Genomic DNA, 12,465 nt, shown 5'->3' with positions numbered 1-12,465 from the left:
AATCGCCATGTTTTGTACGGTTAATGTATTAAGCATGTTGTAGTAAACATGCCTAACCCGTCTTATCTATTCCCTACTTTTATAGACAACATGACCATTGTCTGCTCTAGCAGCACCTCCCTTGCGATGTTTAACTCTGTCAATTTCATTCCTATCACTACCAGTTTCAATGGCTATACGAGGTTGTCTGTAGTGAAACGTGTCTGCTGTAGTAAACAACTCCATCCATTTTTTTAATCTGTCCCTTTGCTACCATGCTACTCTTTCGCAATGAGGATATCACTATAGATGTTGTTGTTTTATTATCATTTGCAATTTTTGGTGGATGTTAACCCTGTTGCAGTTAACATTGCCTTTCCATGTACTTACGCAGGGCTACAATCGGCAATGATGTTATTTGCCGTCGAGGTTAGCTGCATCCCATGTCTTATACACCATCTGTTCCTAAATACAAATATTTTTAGACATTCCAATATAGACTACATACAGAGCAAAATGAGTGAATCTACATTCTAATCTAAACTATGTCTATATACATCCATATGTAGTTCATATTGAAATCTCTAAAAAAATACTTGTAATTAGGAACGAAGGTAGTTGTATTTTACATCATTTGTGCAATCGCAGTTTACCTTCTAACATTTACTAGTGGCATATAGGTACATATATCAGCGGCACTGATCCACACTTTGATCCCTTTTGCGTATGGGGCAATGAGATATTCATGAACAAGCGTCAAGTGAGGAAACTAAGAAAGATTTTTAGGCGAAAGATACGGGTGGTGGGAATTAGGCTATTTTCTTTACACTTTGTCCAAGACAACAGTGAACTTTAGGATGGTAAGTAATGTGTTGCCTTTTCCCCTGCCCACAATGAGTTACTCTATTAGACATGAATATCTGAAAGTTTTCTCTTTTCAGTGTTTTCTGAAGCAATTTACTGATGATTACCTTGCAAACTGCATGACCGGAGTGGAGGCAACTAAGGTTAAAGTATATAATTCATACTACCATGATAATGGTCTAGAACTCTTCTTGAACACGGTGAAGGATGAGCGGGCGATCGTCACAAGGGGTTGGCCAAAACATGTTCGTGCCTATGGCATGCAGAAGGGCACATTATGGGCATTCTCCTTCTTCAATACCATCGGCAACCAAAATGATTTACACTTGTCTCTTCACCTTTACCGCCTCTAAATATTGTGGTTCATCACGGTTAATTGCTGCCTAATCCAGTAATTACAGAACATATTGTACTGAGAAATTTATTTATGGATTGGTTGTTGAACCATTGTGCTGAGAATTTAAATTTCATGTTTCATATTTCAAAATTTCCAATTCAAATAGTAAATTACAGGGAAAAATAAAATTAAGCAAGAGCGAATAAAATAATGTACACATGTTAGCAAGAAAACAGCTTGTGCGATGGAAAAATAGAGAATAGACGGTTCTTTGGCGTGAAATGTTTGCGATGCTCGACGGACGCACACAAGGTTTTGTCTCATATGTGTGTAATATTGGACAAAAATAAAACGGTGCATATATGGAGCCCGTGTGTGATAGGAGTACCTATCACAGACAGTTATTAAAATGGACACGTTGGCGATAGTAGAGGCACTGCACACATTTTACATTTTTGAACCGTGTCAGATAACGTACCTACCGCAAACACATCAATAGATTAAATGTTTGTGATATCCACCTTTCCAACATGACTATAGCGGCTTAATCATTTCGGATGTCTCTCGGATAAAAACTGCAACGTCGGGACATAACATGTGGGACAGGCACGACTTCTCATATGTTTATTCTATCGCAATTGTCAGTAGCCGCTCGCCTATCCCTGATGGTTTCTAGGTCCTGTGGGAAGGACCCCCCCTATTGCACACACTAACAAGGCGACGCTATAAAACTCGGTTGCGGAAAGGGGGTAAAAACGGTTTGTATAGCACATAACGGTACCAGTGAATATAACAAGCAGGAGTAGGGTTTTTCACCTCTCGGTGGCCCGAACCTGGGTAAATATTCTGATGTCCTTGGTCGATTGTGCTCTCCGTGTTTTGTTTCACTCCCCATCCAAACCACAAGGGGCTTTTTGGCCCCATAGATGGTCATTCCACACCGACATCTTTGGTGCGCCGGGTAGGGGAACCATGAGCGTGGAGCTCAATCAACAAAAGACGCGCTGATTTCATCGAGCTTCATCATCAACTTCATCATCAATGGCACCCAAGAAGAAGGGCACCACGATGATAAAGCTCTCCACTTCCAGAGCTCCTTCACACTTGTCCGCGGGCGGCGCAGGCGGCACCGCCGGGGGTAGAGTGACACCGCGTTCCCTCGCGCCCAACCATAACAACGATGGCGGCAGGAGTGGTGGCGTGAGCCTAAATGCGACTTGGCTAGAGCCCTGTCGCGCCCCGTTGCGCCTCTGTTTTGTTTTGAGCCTACTCGACGATTCAAATGGCTGCACTGAGGCTGCCTGGGCTCCTTGCCGGTGATGTCGTTTGCAACGAGCCAAATAGTACTTTCACAACCGTGTGTACCTTCTCGTTTGGATATAAACACATGCCTTGTTGTGCTTATACTTTAACTTATATGAAACGGTGAGAGGACTGCCAGAAGTTCCCGATCACCCACTTTTCTTTTATTTTCTCCACAAAAACAGAAGGGTTCCTCGCGTGCAAGTTTCCCGGGGAGGGAGTGATGACGGGAATACTGCTTGGATGGCGTTCGAACGGTCGTTTCATCACAGCAAGGAGTCCAACAAAGAAAGCTAAGTTCGAAAAATTTCAACTAAAAATTCTCTTATTGCACTGCGATTCCCCTTGTTTGATTTTGTGTTTGTATGAGAAAGCTGCTCGTAAAGGATCCTTCCATGATGATTCGCACCCTTGTTTTGTATTGACTCTGCTCAGCAATTTCAGTGGCTGCATTGGAAACGTCGAAGGAAAACTTACCAGTGGCGGTCCTACCAGCAAGCTGCTAGGGGTCTGCCCCCAAAGCGCTCGCGGTCAGTATTTGCTCCGGCAAGCTTCCGGCATGCGTAGGGTACCCGATTATACAAAGACAAGAGAAAATAAACGAGGGGATAACATACATGCATACACCTACTTAAAGTCATATTACATCACAAAAGCAGTACGAGTCTAACATAAGATCAAATGTATCTTTGGTATGACAATGCGACAATGGGTACGACAACAAGCCTGGTCACGACGATTATCCTGGATCCTGGGAACCGTGAGAACCTTGTCGGCGAGAGGAGCTGCAATCTTGTCGGCGGCTGTGACATCTGTGTTCTCTGGCAACCTCTTGAAGATCTTGGAGAGGTCAAGTTATGGGTTGCGGTGAGCAAGGTTGAGCAGCACTACGTAAAGGACACTGCGGGCGAATTGTCGGGATTCGTTGGCAAAGGATGCGCTTCTGTCTTCATGATATGTCTTCAATACCTCGATCGGACCGTCAAAGAACTTGGTTAATCTGGCACTAGCGACCTCATGCTCGTTGGCGGTGAATCTCCAGCTCTTCATATCCATGTCAGCCAGCTGAGAAGTGAGGCACTCCGCTATATCAACCAACTTATCTGTCAAGGGGGAGTGCATCTTCTGCAGTTGTTCAAGCTTGCCCTCGACATCCTTCCGGAGGGTTTCCTCGGCAGCAAGCTTCTCCGCCAAGAGTTTCTCCCGCTCGTTAGCAGATTCAAGATTCCCCTGCAGGCCAGCAAGTCTATATTTCAGGTCCTTAATTGCAACATTGGTAGCAGCTAACTCCTAGTTCTTGGACGAAAGCAGCGTTTGCAGCTCCCCTAGGGTCTGAGCTGCTTTCTGCGCTTTGGTCTTGAGAGTCTCGATCTCTTTTTCGCTGCTAGCAAGTTCCTCCTTCAACTTGCCCTGCTAGGTCTCAAGATCTGCTTTGGCGGTGGCAAAGGCTGCAACTTCATCAGTGATTTCTTTGAGCTTGGCGGCATTTTTTGAGGCTTGGGTTTTGATGGCCTTCTTGTGGTCATCCTCCAGCTTCTGAGTCTGCTACTTTACAAGCTTTTCGATCTCTTCATCTTTGCCACGAAGAGTGGAGGCAATGGCCTGCTCCCGAGAAGCAAGGTTCTTTTCCTTGACATTGAGCAGCGTCTCGCGCTCCCTCAACTTGCCGTCATGAATCACCGCTTCCCCTTTGGTGGCAGCCAGCTTTTCCTCCTACCTCCTGAGATTGTGGGATTGCTCGTTGTACCACATGCGCAACTCATCCGATTTCTCCCTTAGCTGCTGATTGGTTGAGTCCACATATTTGCGCTCTTCTTGGACTTTGTTCCACCTCTTGCCATACCTCTCTTGGACATCCTTTATCCCAATGGACATGGTATTCAGGAAAGAAAAATCCTCAACTTCATTGGTGGTGTCATCGTCTTCTGTGATCCTTTGGGATAGGGGGAGCAAAATCAGAGCAATATCTTCATCAAAGTGTATCCCCATAGTACCAGACAAACTGAGGGCTCCTGGCTCGTGATGAGTGGCGGACATCGCCAAGTTGCTTGGTGGAACTGGCACAATTCGCGCCGTTGAGTGGCTGACGGCGTCAGAGGTCTCATCATTGACGGGCGTCTTCTCTACGTCCATGCCAGCGGGACTAGCTGTATTGTCGGGCTTCTTCTCTAGCGCTTCAGGGGCTCCTATGGTCTCCTCGGCAGCCCATGCCAGGTCCTCTACGGCAGCAATCTTGCTGGGCTCCTCAGCAGCAGCCTCCGTGATATCTGCCACTTCCACCAGGACCTCGCTTTCTTTAGGAGAAGCAGGGACTATCAGCCAAGGCAAAAAACAAGAGCGGAAATGAGATTCAATATGCAAGTCAAAGACCAGGAAAGCAAGGGTTCTATGAAAGTTGTGCAACAACAAGAGGATTACCCGTCGACACTTGTTGTGGGAGGGCATCTCCTCCCCCGGTAACCTGCGTTGCTCCCGCACTATCCACAACAAACCTAGTTGTCGGGCCCAAGCCAGTGCGGCAGGTTCAACAGAGGAGGCCCTTGTCGGAGAAGCACTCTATGGGATGATGGTTGACGGGGAACCCACGGTAGGATCTGCCTCTTGGTGCACTTCCCCTGGCAGGCCTCTCTCGTCTCCTTGTCGAGATCGGGGAGAAGAACTTCAGTACTGACATTAGCTGGCGGGGTCTGCGGGATGTTCTCACGCGGAGGGCTGGGCTGGGGGCTAACAATCATGGCATCGGATGTTGGTACCCCCTGCCCGGCATTCGTCGCGGGATCGCGCTCGGCCAGAGGCTTAACCCGCTTCGCCAATTGCACAAGTGTATCTTCGTCCCTGAAACACCTAAGAAATCAAGTCAGAATGACCAAATGGGCAAAAGTGAAACATGATTGGAAGAATTGGGGATTTGCTTACTCTTCATCGGACTCGAGGAGGGCATTCATGTCGTACTTAGGAGACGGGGGTGATTCCCTAGCTCTCTTAATGGCTGGTGGAGGCAGACTCGTCGGCTGAGGGGCCTCATCTTCTCCGGCAACTCCTTGCTGAGAGGACAAGGGCTTGGATTTGGAGATCCGGGCAGGTTGCCGGTGTGCCACCTCCTGGCGGCCGGTCTTGGTGATCGTCTTCTTTGCCGCGGGGGCGGCCCGTGCCAGGAGGTTACCACCGGCTCTTAGCTAGCCCTACTCCGAAGGCGGCGCTTTGGCTCCGGAGCATGATGGCCTTCTTCTTCTGGCTCCTTTTCTTCGGGCTACCCGGTAGTTTCAGCCCTGGCAACCTCACCTCCCCAAACTCCTCCTACCTCTCCTCAGCAAGTTCTTCCTCATCATCATCATCATCATCATCATCATCATCATCAACTCCTACAGCCTCTTTAGCTTCCATTCTCCGGGCCTCTGCGATCCTGCTAGCAATATATGATTCCTCCTCTTCTGTGATGGCCCGAATGAGATATGTCTCCTTTCGGGAAGCCACTTCCATCAGGTTGGAGGCCCACTCCATTTCATCTTCCAGCTTGGGCAGTTTCCAGTCTCCTTTGACCCCTTTGGCGGTGCACTCGCGCATCCACGACAAGATGCCACTCCTCACATAGTTGATGTGCAGTGGGACAACTTTGGCCAGCAAGTTGAACGTGCCAGCCTTCCGGAATAGCTGTTGGCAAAGCCAGGCATGCCCCACGACTTTCAAGTTGTTGTCGCGCCCTGGATACAATAGCATTCTGTTAGTGGCATTCATGTACTTCCAAGCAAACATGTTCCGCTGTTGCAATGGAGCGATGCAACGCTTGAGAAAGTCAGCCCCCACCATTTCTATGGTCAGGCCGACACTCTTCAGGCGTGTGATTCTGTTCAGTACCGGGCAAAACTTTTCTTCAGTTGCGCCAAACTGGCTCTGGTTATCGTCGTGTTCAATTCTTTCTGTCCACAGCAAGCAGAGAGCAGGGAAATCCTTCTCTTCGATCCAACACCAAGTTCCCCTCCACTCATACCACTTGCCATGGAACTTCCCGGGGAGATAATCTCATTTGTCCTTCTTGCCCCTTGGGATCCATGTCATGCTGCCAGATAATAATTTGTCCTCAATCCAGGGGTGTGTAGAAGTGGCGAAATAGATCAACATTGGGAGCAACCCCGAAAAAGTTTTCACAAAAATGTGCGACAACCGCCATGTCACTGCGTTGGGGGCGAAATCCAGCAGTCTAAACCCGAAGGAGGACATCATTTCACAGAAGAAATCTGAGAATGGGAGAGACAAGACATAGTAGAATTATGCGCAGAAGAATGGGTATACGTTCATTGGAACCTTGGGGCCTTGGGAGATGACCACAGGGGCTTTGTGATCCATAGTCTCCCCCCCACACACACATATACGTGTATCTCTCGATTTGAGCATTGCCCGTCAAAGTCAACGGCGAGAAGACCACATTCTCTCTTCGCCGTCTCTCTATCTCCTCCAGTTCCTTCTTCTCTGCCTTGAGGTCGAGTGGCTTGGCCACCTTCTTCCCCGTGGTGGTAGTCTTCTTTGGTGCCATCAAGGGCTCGAGGAAGCGGAGGAAGATTAGGCTGGTGTGAGGGCGGCGGCAGTTGCGGCAGTAGAGGTGGCTCTGGTGGGGAAAAGAAGATGAAGCAAGGAGAACAGGGGCGAATGAGCAGCGCCTCCTTGCAGTTACCTTTTTATGGGGAAGGAGCGAGGGGGCTGGCTCTTTGATGTTCACCCTAGTCGCCCCTTTACAGGCGCACTACTGCAGATAACTGCAGCAGGCCATGTTCCCACGACCCTCATTTAATGTGCGGATTGGACGTGCGTCAGTAGGAACCGTCGTGATACAAATTCATCAGAAGACCACGGCAGTTGTTCTCCGCCATGTGTGCCCGTGCATGTTTTTGGGCCAAGCCCAATGACACCTCGAATGCGCGTGTGTCCAAGGCCCCAGGGCTCCTGTCGGTGCACTAAGAACGGGGCCCTTACTACTCCAGACTTATGCACGGGCAGTGGCGGCACCCCCAGCAAGGGGGCTTGGTGGAGGCCAGATGAAATCAAGGCCGGCGAGTTGTGAAGCAGATCCCGGGGACCGAACAAACAACTCTTTGAGAGATCAAGGAGCGCATCAAGAAGACCAAGGTTCAAGACAATACTCAAGATCAAGTACAGAAGTAGCCCTTGCTGGCAAGGCCGGTCCGGCAAGGTGAAGACCCGACAAGCTCCTTGCCCGGTGAAACCCCGCCGGTTGCCAGCGCTCCACCTCACTGGACAGCTAGTCGTTGGTCAATGAGGTGTCGAGCCTGCAAGGAGTTAGGTGAGGATTGCAGGACACGTGTCAGCTCATCGGAGGAATTTTTTACCTTTATTGACACCCATCCAAATGACGTGTCAAGATAATAGGAGTTAGCTGATTAAGCAGTGGACGCCCTTGCTAGGTTTTCTCCTCATCACGGCACCTAGTGATGCATTTAATGCTTTTTTCCTAACTAGCAGAGTTAGGTATGATAGCACTGTTGCTATCTAATCACCCTGTAATTCCCCTTTTGCCACTATGGTAACCCCTTGCACTATAAAAGGAGGGATAGGGCAACATTTACAGGGGTTGGCAAGTCAGTAGATCACCACTCTGTACTACTACACGCGTAGCTGCTACCCTGCATCCTTTTCGGGGTTAGTGCTCCCTGTACTTGTGCTTCACACTTAAACCCAATATAGCAAGCAGGAGTAGGGTTTGTCACCTCTCTATGGCCCAAACCTGGGTAAAGATTCCGGCGTCCTTGGTCGATTGTGCTCTCTCTGTTCCGTGTCACTCCCCAGCCAAACCACAAGGGGATTTTTGGCCCCATAGATGGTCGTTCCACACTGACAAGGAGTCACATTCCAAGGATCAATTAATCGGAACAATTTCAGAAATGGTGGTACGAGCAAAGAGTTCAAAATTCTTAGTTTTCGGGGCAAGAACACAAGAAAGAGAGTAAGCACGATTTTTTCTGGAGGTGGAAGAAGCAATGGGCACAGGCACTAAGTAGTGGGACCTTGTGGGGCCCAGAAGCTCACCAGGTGCGCCACCTTAGCTTGTGGCTGACTAGTGCACCCCCTGGTTTGAATTCAGCGCAAAAATTCTTAAATACTGCATAAAAAAGTATACTAAATTTCCAGGACATTTCAAGAACTTTTATTTTTGGCACATTTTATTTCATCAAAATTTCAGAAAACATGGCAAAAATGGCATTCTAATGTATTAAACTTTATTGAAACTAAACATAACAAAGGTTAAACTAAAGTTACAGAAAGATGCTTATGGAATTCATCGACCATATGCTCCTCAAAAGGAATCCATTAACAATGTTGATCAAGTCATATTAATGAACTACTTCTGAGTGACATAAAACTAAAGAATCTTTGTATAAAATTATGTTACCTCAACCGAATAGCCATGGTTCCAATCATAAGAGTTTGATATTTATTTTCGGGAAACGGAAGAGGAAATTCAAAGTCTCCAATAGTGATAGTCATAATGTTTTCAATAGAGTTGAGACTGTTTACTTTTTTTATCTGCAGAGGATATATCGTGCTCATTTTCATTAACATGGAAAGTGATCTTGCTTTTGTTGCAATCAATAAAAGCTCCTGCAGTATTCAGAAAAGGTCTTCCAAGGATAACCGACATATTGTCGTCCTTGGGCATATCAAGAATAACAAAGTCCGTTAAGATTGTAACATTAGCAACCACAATGGGAACATCCTCACAAATACAGACATGTATAGCAGTGGATTTGTGATCCATTTGCAAAGAGATTTCAGTAGGAGTTAATTTAACACCAGCCCCAAAATCACACAAAGCAATTTTAACAAAATTGTTCTTAATAGAACATGGTATAGTAGGTATCCCTGGATCTCCTAACTTTTAATGTATTTTTCCTTTGAAAGAATGCAAACATAGTAGATATTTCAGCCTCAAGTATTTTTATTTTATTAGTGACAATATTTTTCATATATTTAGCATAAGGAGGCATTTTCATAGCATCAGTAAAAGGTACTTGCAAGAACAAAGGTTTAAGTAATTCAACAAAGCGATTGAAGGCATCTTCATCCTTAGATTTTAAGCTTTGCTAAGAAAGGGCATAGGTTTTTGAACCCACAATTCTCTTTCTTTACCATGCTTCCTAACAACAAAGTCTTGTTTATTATATCTTTTATTCTGAGGTAGTGGGTCACCAAGCTCAACTTCACGTTCTATTTCTATTTCATTAACAGATTTATTATTATTATCATGTGGAGCATCAAGATGATTATCATCAACACCATCATTATTAGTAGGTATATGCTCATTACCAAATTGTGTCTCAGCATCTGAAATAGAAACATTATTAAGATTCTCAACGGGGTTTTCTATATGAGGCTCACTAGAAGCATGCAAAGTTTTATCATTTTTCTTTTTCTTGTTCTTAGAGGAACTAGGTGCACTATCATTAATTCTTTGAGAACCTTGTTCAGTTCTTTTAGGATGACCCTCAAGATATAGAGGATTCTGAGTCATTCTACCACCCCTAGTCATTACTCTAACAACATGATCATTAAACTTTAGACATTTCCTTAAGCTAGTCATTTTGTGATTTAGCAACTTGTTCTAGCTGAGTGTGAACCATAGTAGAATGCTTACATACACCTTTAATATCATTAGTAGTTCTAAATATCACATATCTCAAGCGTTCAATCATAATAGTATCATGTTTCAGTTAATCACTTATTTGTCTACTAAAGTTTTCTTGCTTAATGATAAAATTATCAAGTTCATCTAAACACTGACTCGAATATTTACTATAAGGAATATAACCCTCATCAAACCTATAAAGATAATTTACCTCTACTACCCATGTCATGATATCAAGCCAATGTATTTCTTCAAGCGGTGGTAGATTTTTGCATCTTCAGATTTAATACCTTTCTCCTTCATAGATTACTTGGCTTCTTGCATATCTTCTGGACTAAGGAATATAATACCTCTTTTCTTCGGGGTTGGCTTCAGGGGTGGTTCGAGAAGTGTCCAGTCATCGGCATTTCTCAATAATTTATTTAATAATTCATGAGCTTATTCAACTGTTCTTTCCCTAAAAACACAACCAGCACAACTATCTAGGTAGTCCATAGAAGCATTAGTTAGTCCATTATAGAAGATATTAAGTATTTCATTTTTCTTAAGAGGATGGCCAGGCAGAGCATTTAATAATTGGAGAAGCCTCCCCAACCTTGAGGGAGACATTCTTCCTCAAGTTGCACAAAGTTAAATATTTCCTGGAAGGCAGCTTGTTTCTTATGGGTAGGGGAATATTTTTAAGAGAAGTAATGAATCATATCATGGGGACTACACACACAACCAGGAGCAAGATTATTAAACCAAGTTTTGGCATCACCCTTTAATGACAAAGGAAAGAATTTAAGAATGTAATAGTAGCGGATCTTTTCCTCTTAAGCAAACACGGTGGCAATATCATTTAACTTGGTAAGATGTGCAATAACAGTTTTACATTCATAGCCATGAAAATGGTCAGATTCTACCACAGTAATAAGTTAAGGGTCAATAGAGAATTCATATTCTTTATCAGTACCAAAAATAGGCGAGGTGGCAAACTTAGGATCATATTTCATCATTTGGTTCATAGCTTTTCCTTTATTTTAGCGATTAAATCAGCAAGATCCTCCATATTTTCACAAGCAGGTAATTCTCTAGTAATCTCCTCATCACTAGTGTAACCATCAGGTGCATCAAACATTTTAGTTCTAGTCGGAGTACTAGGTGTAGTAGGTGATACATAATTTTTAGTAATTTCATATTCTTTAGCTTTAGCAATATGAGCATCAATTAATTCACCTAGTGGCATAGTTTTATTAAGCAAGGTTGAAGCATCATCATGAGTATCGCCACTAGCAGAAGTATTATCAGTTACTTGCGACATAACAAATTGAATAACTAGTGGTGATGTCGCAAGCTGACTTAAAACAAAAGGTCAATCAAGTGTGGACTGATATGGTAGTTCCTTACCTCCTCTCGTAGTATAGGGGATCGCAACAGTCGTTGCGTGTAGTATTTCACCCAATTTATTGATTTGACACAAGGGGAGCCAAATAATATTTATAAGACTTAGCAGTTGAGTTCTCAATTCCACCGCACCTGAGAAGTTATTTCCTTGCAGCAAAATATTAGTAGCACGGTAATATGATAGTTTTGATACTAGTGGTAAGAGTAGTGATAACAGTAGGAGTTTGTAGTGATTGTAACAGCAACATTAATAGTACTCCCTCCATTCCTAAATATTTATCTTTTTAGAGATTTCAAATGGACTGCCATATACGGATGTATATAGACATATTTTAGAGTGTAGATTCACTCATTTTTCTTCGTATGTAGTCACTTGTTGAAATCTCTAGAAAGACAAATATTTAGGAACATAGGGAGTAGTAACTTAGCAAAGACAATATGAGAAAAGCATAGGCATGGAGTAGCGATGGATATTTGGATGGCATTCATCGTGTAACAGTCACAACCTAGAGTGATACACAATAGCTCAAATTCATCAATCATATGTAGGCATCTATTCCGTATACAGTCATACGTGCTTATAATAAGAACTTGCATAACATATTTTGTCCTACCCTCCCGTGGTAGCAGGGTCCTAATGGAAATCTAAAGGTAATTAAGGTGCCCATTTTAATAGAGAATTGGAACAAAACATTAAGACATAGTCTCCTCAAATTACAGTCATCCCCGAATATCACCTTGGGGTCTACGGTTCAGAACAATAACAACACTACAAAAAAAGACACATCCGTGACATTTTGGGCCGAACAAAAAAAACTCTGTCATACTTATGACACTTTTATGACGATAATTGTGACAAAACCCGGTATCATCATAGATGTGGTGGGTTCCTACTTCTATGACAAAAAATCATGACAGAAAATGGGCTTTTCATCCTGGGCGGGCCAAAGACGCAGCTGCA

The sequence above is a fragment of the Aegilops tauschii genome, chromosome 3, assembly GCF_002575655.3.
Source record: "Aegilops tauschii subsp. strangulata cultivar AL8/78 chromosome 3, Aet v6.0, whole genome shotgun sequence".
Taxonomy (NCBI): Eukaryota; Viridiplantae; Streptophyta; class Magnoliopsida; order Poales; family Poaceae; genus Aegilops; species Aegilops tauschii.
The sequence above is the reverse complement of the archived record's forward strand: the minus strand, read 5'-3'. Positions refer to the sequence as shown.